Here is a 16,976-nt window from a genome sequence, read left to right on the forward strand (position 1 = left end):
TCTAGCGCCACTACGCTTAAACAAAGTGCGTTATCGGTATCATCTCGCCGCGAATGACAATATACCGTATTCGAGAGAAGACACCAAAATGCGTCGTAGGCGATTTCAAATAGTAAATAGTTGTCCGTATGACATTTGGTCTCTTTCTGTACTTACGCGAGTGTATGCACATTTTGTTACGGCTGCGGCCGCGTCCATCGCGGATATTACTCCCAGTGTTGCGGGTGTTATTTGGCACTGACAAGCGGGTGCGCGAGAGTTCGCGGGGTGGCTGATACCAGAACTAGCGGTGTAAACAGAGGCGCGCGTCACGAACCGGCGCGGAGGACTGAGCGCTCGACACTGCGCGCGGGCGGTGAGCGGCGAGCGGCGCGAGCACGTGGTCCCGCCGGCCGACGTGGCGCGGGCCCCCGCCACCGAGCGCCCGCGCCGGGCCCCGAGCCCCGCGAGGCGCCACGCAGTAACAAGGCGGAATCGACGCCACGCATTATCGCCGTTAGTAACGCGAATGCATTATCGCTCTTTGCTCGGTTGTAGGTTTTCGTTAAAACGACGCGCGTCGTTTGACCGATCACTCTCGAATTTACTTAGATTCATGCCCGAAATCGAGCTAACAAATGACTATAGGATTGAGATGACCGCCGAGTAAGAAAATCTCCAGTGTCGGTCGGAGCACTTAGATGGACTAATAAACATTGTAGCGAAGTGCCAGAGAGGATGATAATAACGATGTTTATCAATCGGCCGCCTGTGACCTCCTTGCCGAACATCTATGAATGGGGAAAATAATACCTGTCATGAAGCCTATTTTGTATTGTTAATATTTTTACTGTTCGCGATATTTTTATTACAATATTAAAATCTAAAGTACCCAAGTACTGTTACCAACTACAGTGCGACACGCTATTAATATGTGAGATTATTGTGAGTAAAACTTGTGGCTCGATCTGCCAGACATTGTACAAAATGCTTCCTTCCTGCATCCTCGGATGCGTTACGATAGACTCGCGATTGTTATGTAAAGGCAACTGAAGAATATAATTATCTTATTTACTACAAAGTACAATAATAACATAGTACCTGTCGCATAAAAAACTACCGCTAAAATTAGAGCCATAATTATGTTAAGTTCTCTTTAGTCCAAATAGCTAGCTAGCTAGCTAGCTAGCTAACCATCACGCCGGATCCCCGCAGGGGTAGGCAGAGAGAATAGAGCGCCACACCACTCTGTCCTTGCAAACATTCTTCGCCTCTTCCACGTTCACGCTGGAAAATAATGTTAACAACGTATTCAAACTGGGAAATTATATTAATTCTGAAATTGTTTCGAAGAAGAATACCTATTCAAATGCAGGTTAGAATGCGATAAAGATGTCTTATTATCGTAATGGAACAGCGATGAGTATTAATAGGAACATATCAGTAAATAAATATACCAAAACTCCAAAATACTAACCGCGTTCACCGCGACAGAGATTCCGTTATTAATCAGATTAGTGTTATCGGATGAAGCGGACACGAATTAGAAACGTGGGCTAAGACTAGTATGTAGAAAGTGGAGAAAAATGCTCTACATTCGAAGGCCTTGTAGATGTCGTCAAGTTATATAACGATTTAGTTATGGGTAGTTCAGCAGAACTAGATTCAGAGTCACCACGCCCAGCGTGTCTGTCTGTATAGAGCTAGAGTTGAGGTGGACGTCGAGTAGGCAAAACATTATCGGTCAGTTTACCGACTATCTATTGACTGATATAATTTATAAATTTTATAACTGAAAAATTAGCATTCAATGTTGTGATTTTTAATGTCCATAATTGGATTCATGCCCAACAATCGTAAATCTACCCTAACAAAGTTATTATTTTGGTTGATTTTATGCAGCAGAAAAAAAAATGATTAAAAAAATTAATTAAAAAAAATCAAGTAATTGATATTTCGATTTATCTTTTGAGAAAATGGGAGCATGATCGATCTTAAATAATGTCTAAATAACACAATATGTAATGTTAGTCGCTGAATCAGACATAAAGGTATGTGATTTGAAATGTACTAAGAGCAAATATTGTTTCAACTGAAATTATTTCTGTGCGACAGATTTTATAGAAATGGCAACTGATGTTTGTTTTATGAAGTATTATAAGGTCATTCCACATTATCGGCCACGAACGGAAAAAATACACCACCTGCAGATGATTTCGTGTGCATCTAATAAAAGTGTACGTGAAAGAAGTGTAATTCAATTTTCACACACACACACACACACCTAGTGCATATTCTGTAGCTAGATGGGTTTTTCCAAAAATAAATCAACAAAATACTCTCTCCGCGATGCAGAATCGACGAGCTGATTGCGTATAATAATTTTCCTCTCGCAAACCGTGAACACGTTTGGCGCGTTAGAAAAATGCCCGCGGCGAGATCTAGATATGTATTGGATATTTGAATGTTGTTCAACAACAAAAAACCAGGCGGTGACTGCGATTCGCGAAGTAACGGTCCGAGCGAAACAAAATCTTAGTGGAAGAGCCGCTTTTCTTCATTCAGCACTTAGCACGGGGTACTTGCAGACGCGTGGAGGCGCATTAAAATATTTTTATTTTATCTTTCATTACTTGTAATTTACACCAATGGCAATTACAATGTACACACATCCATACATAAATATAAGAAGTAAAAGAGTTTGATCATACCACGTCTATGTTACATAATCAGATTAAATTATCTAAATTTAGAAATCTTAAAATATTTATACCTACTTATGTATATTTTTATTAGTAAATTTCATCGTGTATGTTTAAGAATTTAATGGCAGTCCGCCTAGCTGTTTCACGAAATTTCCAACGGCAATAAGTAGGATACACTAAAAACCCTTACACTTTTTGTATTCGTTTAAGAAATGCCACTTTGACAGTTGTTTTTTGTTAACTTCTATATAATATATAAACTAAACCTTAATAATTCGTACTTTAATAATTAACCTAAATTTTCGCCGAATACTGTATCCTTAAATATAAATACAAGGAACGAACGCACAGAAATGGGCGGGTACGGGGAAGGTGAAATCGTATTTCAGGTGTTCACACAAAAGAAATCAGGTATCTAACTAAGGGACGGTTATTCTTATTACAATTACAAGGCCTACCGAGAATTGCTAACAACGACAGTGTATACGCTGCCTATAGCTCGTACAGTAATACGAGAGTACATGGCTTTTATTAAACTACGATTCCAACAAAACGTCGTTTCCATTACATATTATTATTTTCAACCCAAGTGACTGAAATTGGTACATAAGTAGTTTACGTTAATTATTAATTTCAAACTAATGCAGTATGAAACTGTATCAGGTCCGGGTCGATGGTCCGGCATGGCTGCAAAAGGCCCCTCAATGCGCCGTGACGAAGCGTCGATAACCACAGAGTACTCCGTACAAAATAAATCGATGCTCTTCCTTAGACACTATTGAAAAACAGACTGAAAGTGGTAGTGTAAATATGCCGTAGTTTGTATTGTACTTCCATTCAAATGTATTAATTGATTCAAATTTTTGGTACACATTCGACGACTATAGACAAGAGGTAAGAATTTTAAGTGGCCGAATCTTGTATGTATATATATATATATAATATCTTAAAATTGATGGTACGCATATTGGAACGTTGAAAATATTACTCAGTTTTTTTAAAAATATTTTTTTAAATAAAATAATAACTCGCAAAGCCTCTATTAGAGGCTTGTCTGCAGGTAGGATAGGGAAGGTTAAGATGTGAAAAATACATCATAAACGTCGAGAACAATTGAAAATAAATCTTTTTAAAATTTATTTTGCACTTGGCGGGAATCGAACCCGCGACACCAGTTTCGCAGCCGAGCATCCACCCAACTACGCCACGGCGACTGTCAGTTAAAAGGATTAATCTTTATATTATATGTTTGTAGCGGTACTTTTCAGATTTGACATTTTAATTGAATAAAATGTGTAACTACTAACTCGTCATGTTTTATAGCCAACTGGTTTGAAAGCTAACCACTTAAAAAAAGATAATCGAAGACTTAGGAACGAAAACCAACAAGTATTTTTTTTACAGGATACAAATATTGTTATCACATTACAACATATTTCTTTTTTAAAAACATATTTCTTTCAACAATGGTGTAAAATCTAAAAACGAAAACATTAGACGTTGGTTATTTTTATCTCAAAGACTTTACAAGCCTTTTCAAGATTTTTTTATTTCATTAAAAAAAAATACGACGACGAAAACATTTTTCAAGATGTTATACGAATTTTCTAAACGCGTATTATGGATATTTCAAATTGTATATACGAGTTGGGAATTTCGTGTCACATTAGTTAACGTCGGCTGATCGTTATGCAGTCCTCAAATGATTTTTTTATGAAGAGAAATATTTATGTTTTTATTATTTACACAAATATTTCGATTTCATTCTATTTCGGTGAGCCTAAGCAGCTCATAATTAGAAATAGGTATCAAATTATGGTAGAGTGGGTTCGAACCGAGAAACTCTGACTTAAGAATCCGCGACACTAACCACGTGACCACAACCCGACACAATAGAAATATATAATGAGTTTTATTGACTAATTACAAGTCAATAAAACTTATTATGACTAAGTAAATGATATATTTTGTATAGAGGACTATGATAGAGTGCAATTAAAATGTAAATATTTATCGTTATGCAAGTTATTTGCACTAGACTATGTATATTTATGTATATACGTAACACTAAATAAAGATATGATTTTTTTGTTCAGTTATTTGGGAAACGGATCCAGTCCGATTTAACTTTTTAATTCCCTAAAACTTAACATTAATGAATATGTTTATATTCGCGTGGATGGCGCAGGGCAGGGGGGGGGGGGGGCGAGGCCAACACTCGTGACGTCTTATGATGATAATCCAATGGCGTGACGTATATAGATAAGTAAAAATGAAAACATATTTTTTTATACAATTATAATCATTATATGTACATTTATAATCACATCATTAGAATCATAATGCCCTTAAATATTCAATACATTTAAACAGTTATCCCGATTTAAAAAAGACCCTTTCGTTCTTATGCGAAGAAATCGGTTGACTAAAAATGAAACAAGTAGTATCCTACAAAATTGGAAATATTGTATCGTAGGTACATAAAATACATTAGTGTGAAGTTCATAATATGTAATACATATTTAATTTATACAGACAAAGTTGTTTAACTTCACCTTGAAAGGGTTTAAGGCCCGCACAGTCGCCAAGATAAGAATATTAAACAATTTCCACTCCGTTTTAGATTACATGCTTGATTAATTATTATTAAATAATATTACGTACAGTAAATATCATTTTGCGTGTTACGTAAAGTGGTACCGAGTATCAAAATTACAGCACACAAATAACAGGGATGCCAAAAATATTAGTGGCATCATGATTGCTCTTTTTCTTCTTATGCCTTTCTAATTGCTGAAGGTTGGCCGTCATACTAGAATATCTCGAACGGTTCCTCCCCAGGACAAAGATATTTCGGGTTTTCGAATCCCAGTCCAGTGCCTTATGACGCGTAGACACGCTTTCCGTAACCTCTTCTATCCTCCAAATCATCACTTCTTGGAGTTTGTAACATAAGTTGGTACGGTAGTCTTAAGATCCCAACTTTTCATCGTTGAATCGTTGAGTTTTCCCAACCCTGCCACCTTTTTAATCGTCGTTCGGTCCGTCCAAGACATACGCAACATTCCGCGATACAGCAACATTTCCGTGGCCTCTATATTTTTTGTCACCTTCCTTCATGATTGATACCGAATAAATTTATACGTGTCTCGCGTATATCTATCTGACCAGCGATTCCCAAAGTAGGCTATATGTCCCACCCCCGAGGGATGCTGGAGGAACCAGGGAGGTGAAAGGCCGAAATATTTGAGGAAGAAGAGTTATATTTCAAACAATTTATACACTACCAATCTAGACTTTAAATCTGGTACTACTGTAGTGGCAATGCCGTGGGAGAAAAAACAGATGATCAAAAGTACAGCAAGGTATATATTTTTATCTTGCCGACACAAATTGACGTTTTGTTGCTAACGGAATTGAGCAAGAAGCATTACACAATGCACGGGTATTTCCAAAGTAGTAAGCCGATTGGGTTTATTCTATAAAAGCGATAAACAATTAATTTTTAAAATAATTAAAACAATTACAAAATCTTGTTATATTACGGGTCATCGATGTGCCATTTTTATCATTTTTTCATATGCGTTTCTGTCGCGCGCGTTTGATATTTCAGGGGATTACAACGATATCAGGGGTTAGGAATCGAAAAAAGCTAAATATATGGCAATAAAGACGCAACATTTGAACTGATATTCTTAAACCAACGAAAAGAGGGTTCATAAATAATAGTTTTACATGGTTTTACCTTCTACTAATCGTTGCCTGTAAATGCCGTTAAACATAACGAATCGGGTTAAGTTTATAGTTAAAGTACATAGGAAAAACTTTACTATGGAAAAATATGATTGAATGGACGAGAGTATGATATACAGAGGGTGAGAATTTGACCAACCTGGCTTTTCGTTTCAATATCATTTTTTGAAGGATCACGGAATACTGCCACGTATCAGTTGGATAGTGGCGGTGATGAATCTTGTATCAAACAACTCGACATAATCGATTCGTCTTCTGTCACGATGGATTACGTCACTCGGATCGCTTGGCGATTGGATGCGATGCTCGAGAACAATTCGAGTACCGGAGTGAAGAGGTAAATATTTTCTGTTTACTGTTCACATCGCCGAGAATTTGGCCCGCTGAAGAATAACATTAACGAAGGTCGATGTACGAATCAAACATTGCCGGTATATTGCATTTCACGATAAATGAACGACTCTTGCATAGGTGTGTGGGGTGGAGTAGTACGCCGTACAAGCTCTATAGCGTATTATTATCTTGTTCTACCAATTAGGGGATATATTTTGATTTTAAATCAATAGAACGATTAAAATGACCGAATGATTTTATGTTTGTGTAGTATCTCCCAAATTAATTTATTATTAGATTAAAAATTAATAAAGAGGTAATAAATTAATAATACAAGTAATTGTTGTTTTTGGTATTAGAACAGGTAATAAAAAAATAGAAAACAAAGATAAATAAAATAGTAATTGGAGAAAACCGTTCTGGATCTGAGGTCCGATGACCGTGGCTAAGACAATAGCGATTAATGCGTAACGTTCACAAATGACTTGATTGAGTTGTTCGCCGTTTTGTTGGTCCACGGAGTAACTGAGAAACTAGCATCCGCGATGAAGCGGATGAGACTTTTCAAAGCAGGAGAGGACTTACAACATGCTAAAACTGATGTCACATTCTTATAAACCTGTCCCGAGTTAATGATACATTAAGTTAATGAAATATTTTATGAAAATTCCTCTATGTAAATTATTTGACTTTGGTGTCCAAGTGACAAAAACTAGTACGCAACCCCGAGTGCCTACCTACTAATCTTCCTTAATTTTTTTCTCCGTGTAGTTGTAACGTCCTTCAACCTGCATTTCATAATTTTGTATTCCTCCTTATATTCCGCTCCTCTGGCAGATCTGGAACGCAGGACTTATCCTTCAAATAATTATCGCTCATGTTATCACCGAGTCGGTCCCATGCGGTGTCCTAAGTATCTTTTAAGCGCGGATAGGATAGGGGTCAAAGACGAATGATACTGTTGCTGTATAAGTCCAGGATTCGATTCCGTACTGTTTCAACTGGATTCGTATCTTCTAAAATAGTACAAGCGCTCAGCAGTCGTTAAAAATAGCACATAACTTTTAGTTCACCGCACCTTCCATATTTGTGGCTGACCATTTTTCTCAACGACACGTGCTTATTGTATCGTAACAAGTATCAAAATAATACGTTTCGGGGTACCATCCCTATGGATTTTTTTTCTTCCGATGACACCTGTTTCCACAAAATCTAATCATAATCGAATAATAATGCGTCAATTGTATTGATATTAAAAATCCCCTCAGAAGAGACAACGTACTGAAAAAATCATATTTACGTACAAATATAATTTACTGTAATTATTTTCAGTTCGCCACTGTTTTGAAGCGACATCGATCTCTATACAAGCGTAACAATCCCACAAAGTATTTCCTCAAAATATACAAATTGCATCTTCACACTTTTCGCTTGACCATTCCCAATTTCCGATTTACTCGAAGTCGGTTCAATGAGAACTAATGGAACGAAGAATGGTTGAACTAGTGCTTACAATATCGAAATAACAATAATACTGATAATAATATAAAATAATGTAAATAACAAAAAAATGAAATGGTTTAGACGTAATAATTTAGCTAAGAGAAAATTAACCGTTTGAGATAGTGAAGCAAAAAAAAGTTAAAATTCAGGTCGTTCGTTATATCGGCTGCTAAATGCTTCAGAGTCGTGATTATTAGAAAATGGCGGATAACTGGCGCAAGGTGGTTTGGACACAAAAAACCAGACTCCGTAATGGTAATTATTGCTTGGCAAAAAACGAAACAGGTTCGGTGTTCAATTCGTCACAATCACGTAAAGATACCCGGAGACAATGAGATACGAGAAAGTGATACTTTCTTTGTCGATCTAATGAGAGATTACTGTTGATAATATGCGGAATATTTGGCAAAGTAAATTGTATTCCATGAATTAAATGATCTTTTATTGTGGTTACATGAAGAGAATGCCGTCTCACCAAAGAATTTAATATAAACACTGGTAAAAGCAAAGAAAAAAAACCCACTAGAATTGACATGAGCTTACAGACCAGTAACAAGTCATCGGTAATGGTATAATAAGATAAGTTCATTTTTGTAATCTTTTTGCTTCGAAATTTCCGAAATTGAATGATTAACATAGCGACGTATTCACAAACAAAAACAGGTTCACATTATTATCCTTATTTAATATATTGAATAAAAGACTGGTATCAGCATTAATCAACAGCTTACAGAAGCCACATATTTGTAATGATATAGAAAATATGAACTAACATTTGTTTTGAGCTACCGATGTCCCTGCAGGTTTTACAGAGAAAAATATGTTGGATTTAACGGGCGGTTAAATTTATATTTTACTAGACGTACAAAACTTGTCTAAAAGAAAGCTGTATCGCCCCTAGCGTAGCGAATTTTGTTCAATATTGAATTCCCAAGTTCTGAAACTGCAGTCCTTTATACGAACTAACGCGGCTTGAACAAAAGGCTTCAAAATACACTTATTAAAAAAGTGTTATTAAGATTTTTACGTAAGTCATGTACGAGTGCATAAAAAAAGGTTTAAGGGTCGTTTTCTTCATTCTTGCTTAAAAACAAGACCATTGTTTATAATAATGATGCTGAGACCACGGAAACACGTGTCACGATTTATTGAATAATTAGTGATATTCATAAAGTAAACTTAAGATTTTAAAAGTTAACTTAATAAAGGGTCCGCCAAATAACATTTTTTTTTGAAAATGGGGCGCAAAACATCGAGTGTAGCTTCGGCTGTGTGGCACGTAGCGCCGTCCTGTTGAAACCAAATGTTGCCAATATCCTCCTCTTCAATTTTTGTGAACAAAAATCCGTTCAACATGGCCCGATAACGATCGCCATTGACTAACGGCCACTCCTTGCTCATTTTCAAAGAAAAATGGCCCAATTATGCCTCTGGACCAAAATCCGCACCAAACAGTGACTCGTTTTGGGTGTACCGGCTTTTCAATGTATGCGTGCGGGTTTTCTGTGCCCCAAATACGACAATTTTGCTTGTTTACATACCCGCCAAGATCAAAATGAGCTTCATCCGAAAAGATGATTTTTTTGGCAAAATCGGCATCTTCTGTAAGTCGAATGTCGCAATATTTCCCAGCGTTGTTCAAGCGTATACACAACCATATTCGCTCAGCGGAAGGATAAAACTAATTATCTGTCAAATCAGACATGAGCTAAGTGTTACCATTCACGAAATAAGCACTAGTTGAAAAAAAAAACTTTAGATGGCGGACCCTATATTTCAATAGGTGGATTTAATATTAATAAGTTGCTACATCTACAGTATACATTTAACGATATTTTCAAACCGAAATTATTTCTCATCGCGCGTAGAGTTCATACGACGCCAGATAAGATAATCAAATTTAGGACGAAAGTCTTTACGCGTATTTGCCAAACGTGTTCGTGTGAGATATTTATTTCATTTTATTATTATGTGGGTAACCTTGGGACGACACCGTCGATGATTACATAATATTATGTACCGCAATTTCTCCCAACTATGACCAGGCGCTAAACAATGAACCAAGATATTTGTCACACAAAGAGGACTATGGATATAAAACTTAAATTCAATACGGAAATGCGCAATTATCATAAGATCTGTGTGCATAAATGCTATTAGCATGCTTTATATATGTATATGTATATGTATATGTATATGTATATATATATATATATATATATATATATATATATATATATATATATATATATATATATATGTATATATACATATATATAAATGTAAGATGAATGTTAGCAAATCCAAAATCATGGTTTTTGAAAGAGATGAATGTAGATCTGAGTGTGAAATATTGGTAAATGGGGAGATTTTGGAACGGGTAGATGTGTTCATATATTTGGGTAGTATGTTTTCTAGGGATGGAAAGATTGATAAAGACATAGAAAGGAGAGAGAATGCTGGGAACAGAGTGAATGGTGCACTAAAATCAGTTTTCGCAAATAAAAATCAGCGGAAGCTAAACTGGCAGTACACAATGGAGTTCTGGTTCCAACCCTTATGTATGGAAGCGAAGCATGGAGTTGGCAAAAGAAGGATGAAAGCAGACTGAATGCAGTCGAAATGCGATCCCTCAGACGAATGTGTGGCAAAACGACGTTTGATAGATGTTCGAATGATGAAATAAGGAAAGAATGTAAGGCTGAGATAAGCATTATCGATAAAATTAAGAAAGGTGTGTTGAGATGGTTTGGACATGTGGAGCGTATGAGTGAAGAAAGAAGCAGAGGACGACCGAGGAAAACTTGGCACAATCAGGTATGTCAAATACTTGAAAGCGGCCGGGTCAGGAGTCGTAATAATTGTCGGGTATGTATGAGGAGATGCATGAATGTAGAAGACGCAAAGAATGTTTGCAAAGACAGAGTGGTGTGGCGTTCGATTCTCTCTGCCTACCCCTGCGGGGAAGCGGCGTGATGGTTAGTTAGTTAGTTATATAAATGTTTAAGATAAATATGCGTTATCTTGGTATTTGGTATATCGGTATCCACTTATCACCGTCTGATTAGGAACTTTAAAAAAAATCAAGTAGGTCGACAGATTAAAAAAAGGAGCCTATATTGTTTTGGATGCGTTTAATAAATTATATATTATCTTATCTTCTTTATAAAATATTAATCTTTATAGTTGTGTACGAAACGATACAAATCTTTATTTCTTCATAACTTAGATGGAGGCAGACAGCAAAAATCAAAACATAAGTAAATGTTAATACGTACGTACAGACCAGACTATATTCCCGTACGTCATCAAAGGGTTAGTCCATTAAATTGATAAGGGCAAAGGTGGTAGATAATTATGAAAATAGCACTCTAATAAATATAAACAATATGATAGTTAAGTAATGTAAATATTTAAGTTAGAAAAATTATACATTGTAATTTATCATAGAGCCGCTGGCAAAGTCCATGAACGGGATTATAATAAAAATAAAAACTATAAATTTGACACAATACTCAGTAATATTTTTGTTTTACATTGTGTTTCCCAAATATTTTTGGTTGATCGCCCCCTTCGACTTACAATTTTCAAATTGGTTTATAAAGTTTGCATTGAATATGTGAAGTACATATTTCTGTCACTTGAAACAGGTAGAATTGTGACTGTTACACAACGCATAATGTGATTACTTAAACCAAAATATGACAAGTCGTGAGGCTTGTAAGTCTCAAGACTTCCATATTCCCGTTGTAATAAAACTTCTTTATCCGTGTTCAAACATTATTTAAAAAAATCTGATTTATTTACAGAGATAAACGCCCATGTTTCCTAATGCCATTTTTTGCATGTATTCGAGAGAAGACAATAATATAAATTCTCATATCTGGATAGTAATAAAAATAAAACTGAAGACATAAATATGTAATCAAAACACAGGCGAGTCCAATAAAAAAAAATACTTTTACGTTTTGAGATCATGTTTTAAAATATTTTTGCAAGATATTCGTTCTACGAGAAAGCGTTGTTGCTTTAGTTTTGAGATGAAGTCAAACGGGTACATTTCGCAACTAGTATTATATAAATTATGCAAAAACGTATGGTGTAAATGACAGTCAGATTTTCGATTATACGTATCAATCTTAAGCAAGAAAGCAATTAATAAAACTATACACATATATTGCTCTTATGCAGATAATCAATTTGTTACAATGCTTATTATCCAATATTTTTATTAAGGAACAACCCGCGAAAACTCATTTGTAGAGGATAATCCAGATAGGAGAGAAGGGTGGGAGAGGAAAGAATGGTAAGAATATCGCAACACCCACACCATGTGAAAAAAATCTTAAGATATATTTAGAAATTTGCAGGGATTAAACCCAAGAACCCGCGACGTCACTCAAGCGTCTAACCAACTACGCCATGGGGCCCGCTTGTTTTAAATTTATTAAAAGGTCGATTTTCATAACTAAATTTGAAAAATAAATAAATACATATTTGAGAATGTATTACATTGTATAGCGTTATAAATTATTCATTTCAATTGAAAAAAATCAACCGTATTTCTTGTAAATACTTTATTCGATTGAAAAAATATAAATTAAATTGAATTAATTTCATTAAATATACAAAACATTTATGAATAAACAATATCGATACGAATCTGTAGGTAAAAAATGGGTAGGATTACTCTTGAAAAGACGCAATGAAGCGTTGCTTGCATTCGCGTAGACAAGTTCTTTTTGAAGACAGTAAATGCAAATTTCCAAACATTATCCACGTCCTTCAGTCCAGATATCCAAACCTTTTATATGGTTTTCCGTCTACTATCGTATTATTACGCTGTTAAGTAAGGGGCAAGGCAGAAAAGTGAAACGTATGAATCGTTATAAGACAAGGATTATTCAGTATTATGAGATGGATATTATGAAAAAAAAACTAGATTTAATTATATGTGTATTACTATGAACCAGGTGCAGCAAGCGTGGTTAGTGCCTCTGACGAAATCAGTAAAAAGAAAAACTCATATTACAAGCTAGGTACATACTTGTGGCATTACAAGCCGATATGACCCTGTGTTATGGTTACAAGGTTTACCTAAATTATAGAGCCCAAACGTACATTAATATAGTGCGCAATGTAGCACTTTGATTCATTATTAGTTCTTGGTATCCTTTGAGAGACAGTGAACTATTATCGGACAGTTAGATCACACGAGTGAAGTGATTTTGTATTCAGAAAAACAGAAGCTCCAAGGTTTCAAAAAGAATATATTTAAAAGTGCCCGTATTCACAAAACATGTTAATATTCGACCTGATAAGAAGAGTCCATGCAAAAAGAGATTATGCCGATCCTCACCCGTGCATACACACTATACTAATCCAGTTTAAAAATCATCATTTATCTAGCACTAACAGTCTGTACCGCATGTGTTTAAAATCTATATGAACTCAACTCGTTTCGTTATGTTTAACGAAATTTTAAATGACAATAAGAAGAAATTTTGAAATAACTTTTTGAACCTTAATATGATTTTTAACGCTTTGACAGTTGGCTTTTGTTTTTTCGTTGTGTCATAAAACACGTTTATAGAATAGATCCATAGGTATCAGATATACGGTTAGAAAAGATCAAGAGATACAAATGAATAAATTCAATAAACGAATATAAAATTAATGTTGACCGAAATAACAAGGAGGTAGTGTTAGCATTTTCATTTAAATTCAGTGATTTGGAAGATAATTTGTGTAGTAAAATATACCACCGTCAAAGGTCTGTCAATAATAATCTACAGAGTCGGATGACGTCATCACACACGGTTTTTATTATTTTTAAACAATGGATTATATAATTGTGTACTTATCTATAACCATTTCAATTTAATATTATTTTTGTGAGACTTGCAATCAAGTCAATTGGAATCAAGTTGTGGTAGAGTGGGCATACATATATATTATCAAAACGATAATCGTGTTTAAAACGTATATTCACGATATGTGCGTGCCATAACCATTTGACAGATAACGCAAACTATAATAAAGGCAAAGTAAATAAATGCGCGATGTGACGTAATATTGAGCTGACCAATGAAAAAATATGAAAGAAAAAGCAAATGGCAAATTGTTTTAGGGATAATAAGTACGTACAAATTATTTTTGAAAATTTCATTAATATTTCGTTTCAATTTTTATGCACAGAATACAACATACAGAACGAGGGTATTTACTGGATATATCATTTAAAATGGTTAAGGGTAAGATCAAACTTTCAACAGGATCGTAGAATACTGGCTTATATGTAATATTGGGTAACAAGACAGTTGAAGAGCGACAGAAGAATGAGAGTGATGCTCGCAGCTCCCAGCGAGATGAGCCGAAATAGACACCAACTCGTGGACAGAGGACAGTGGACAGTGGACACCGGCGAAGCGATGATTGATATATTCTAAAGGTTTATACTAACAACCAACTCGCTATTAGGCCAATTCTTAAAATAAGTTTAACGACTGATTTTTAACCAAACAAAAGTATTTTATTCAACAGTCAAATGATACCAGCCGTTCAAAAAATATATATTTCTTGCCCGATGCCTGTCAACGTTCGATGTATTGAGAGAATGAGATGACATTTTTAAAGAATATTGGTCACAAATATAAATAAAAAGTGTAAATAAATGAAGTAAACAAAATAGTCACACTACCGTCAAAAAAAATGATTAGGGTTACAGGATTTTTTACGATTTAGCTTATCATAACCTTAAATTTTGACAATCAACATAAACTACTAGTCATGCGACGAAAATGTTTAAAACAATAGAGATAGTTAATGAAATTTAGAACAAGTACGAATACAAACTCTCATTGTAAATCTCGTTATGTTTAACTATGGCGCTACGTTCGCTTTGGAGTTTTGACACGCAAATTATAAGCGCCGAATGCGAATATGAAGATTATAACTGAATTTTGGTAGGATATAGGGGGTTGGGGTCGGCCTACCTTTTTTTGTATGGATTTTTCATTACAAGGTCAAATATTAAAAGCGTTTGTGAATACGGGTTGGTACATAGCGATCTACTTCTAAGATAACGCACGCCGATAACGCTATCAGCAATACAAGTCCAAAAAGTTTAAAAAAAATGATAATGGTAAAGCGAGAAAAACCTATCAACGTAAAGATACGAATTTTGATAAATTGTCAAATTATTAGAAATGTGTTAATATTAGCCGCGGTAGCTATTTACAATTGTACAAATACTTATATACGAACTTTTTTATATAAATTAATCCAATTCAAAGAGGTATCACAATGTAGTATCTTCATACGTATTTATTTTACCATGAACTCTTAATTACGAATGATATAATTATAAAAGTAGAAACAGACAAAAAATAGATAACCGTTAATCATAATTCATTAATGTACTACTATTAAAATCCCATCTAAAATATGATTATATCATTATATTTAACCAAAACCCCGTGTTTCGTTGTACGCCACGCGACAAAAGGGTTAAAGTGCTTTCGTGCTCTGTATTGCGCACAATTGAATGATTTTGACACCTTTTACGAAGTCCACGTCTAATTATCATATACATACTAAAAACGTACAACACAGGTACAAAGTCATAGATAAAAATGTTTTGCGCCGTCAGCGCTCGCTCCGTTTGATTTCCGATATAAATTAAACTTTTTACTTATTCTTAAATAGTATTAGGTAATCCTAAAGCTTATATCGCTAACACTATGAGCGAGACGTATTTTTTTGTTAAAATATGCTCATGTACCTTAACAGTATTATGTACGGGCTATTGCCAACTGTTACATGCAAGTTTAAAAAAAAATCTTCTTACTCAATGACGACAACTTTTAAAAAACTTTTCTTGTGCGGAACACTTAAGTCGCACGTAAAAACGTTACGCGTTTTAAGTTGTTAAGCTGAGCAATCACCAAGAGTGTGTTCGTGCGGGAGACAAAAGCTTTGGTTTTACAAGCTTACATTTCGAGAAATATCTATTAAATTTCCGACATTGAAACGAAATACATACTTTGAACCACGGAATATTATTGTTTAAGACACCTTTCAAGGAGTGATAAGATATATACGCAACACCGCTTTAAAAAAAAATCGGTTCTTTATAAATAAATAAATATTATAATTTCACGCTACAAATGGCTAGCTTGCCTACCTCTAGATTTTGCATTCAATATTGATTTGAAAATAATAAAAAAATAGAATTATAGATTATGTATTGTATAGTTGTTTCACCGCGTAAGACTTGAACGATGGATATTGTTATCTTTAGTTTATTTCAAGGGAAAAGGATCGAAATGTAGTACATATATTCGTGGATATTTATTTGACCATAAACGAGAATTTAATGCCCCTAAACCGGCAGACAAAATAAAACTGCAGAATATAATCGTTGGAGAGTCCACCGAGTAGCGAGTACTGGATAAATTGAAACACCCGCGAAGATAACGAAACCCCTGAAATACTCCTGTCGATGAATGTCTTCGGACAAAGGTAGGCAGAGTAAGGTCGATGAACTATTTTTGAACGCCGTATGATATATTGTATTATTATTAAATACATACATTCTTTAAAATGAATGAGTCCGATCTTAATGTAAAATGTTATTTTAAATACAGATTTCCGATTACAACGCTCGGGGAAACTCCGCAATTAAGTGTGTTTAAATCATAT

At 34.9% G+C, this 16,976-nt stretch overlaps 1 protein-coding gene across 3 annotated transcripts in view; it reads right to left on the reverse strand.

The window, feature by feature from the left end:
- spoon (A-kinase anchor protein spoonbill) overlaps positions 1-16,976 on the reverse strand; it is a 52,688-nt gene that overhangs the window by 23,897 nt on the left and 11,815 nt on the right. Inside the window, exons 1-2 of one of the 3 annotated variants that reach the window (XM_088275061.1) lie at positions 1,222-1,919; positions 157-1,160 (exon numbers count right to left, since the gene is read on the reverse strand). The exons of the other annotated variants lie outside the window; for them this stretch is intronic. The gene's annotated coding sequence lies outside the window, so the exon portion shown is untranslated. Of the gene's footprint in view, positions 1-156; positions 1,161-1,221; positions 1,920-16,976 lie in introns of those variants that run through there. 3 annotated transcript variants of the gene reach the window in all.

Source organism: Brachycentrus maculatus, unplaced genomic scaffold, assembly GCF_059751285.1.
Source record: "Brachycentrus maculatus isolate JH-2025_06_01 unplaced genomic scaffold, ASM5975128v1 h1tg000778l, whole genome shotgun sequence".
Taxonomy (NCBI): Eukaryota; Metazoa; Arthropoda; class Insecta; order Trichoptera; family Brachycentridae; genus Brachycentrus; species Brachycentrus maculatus.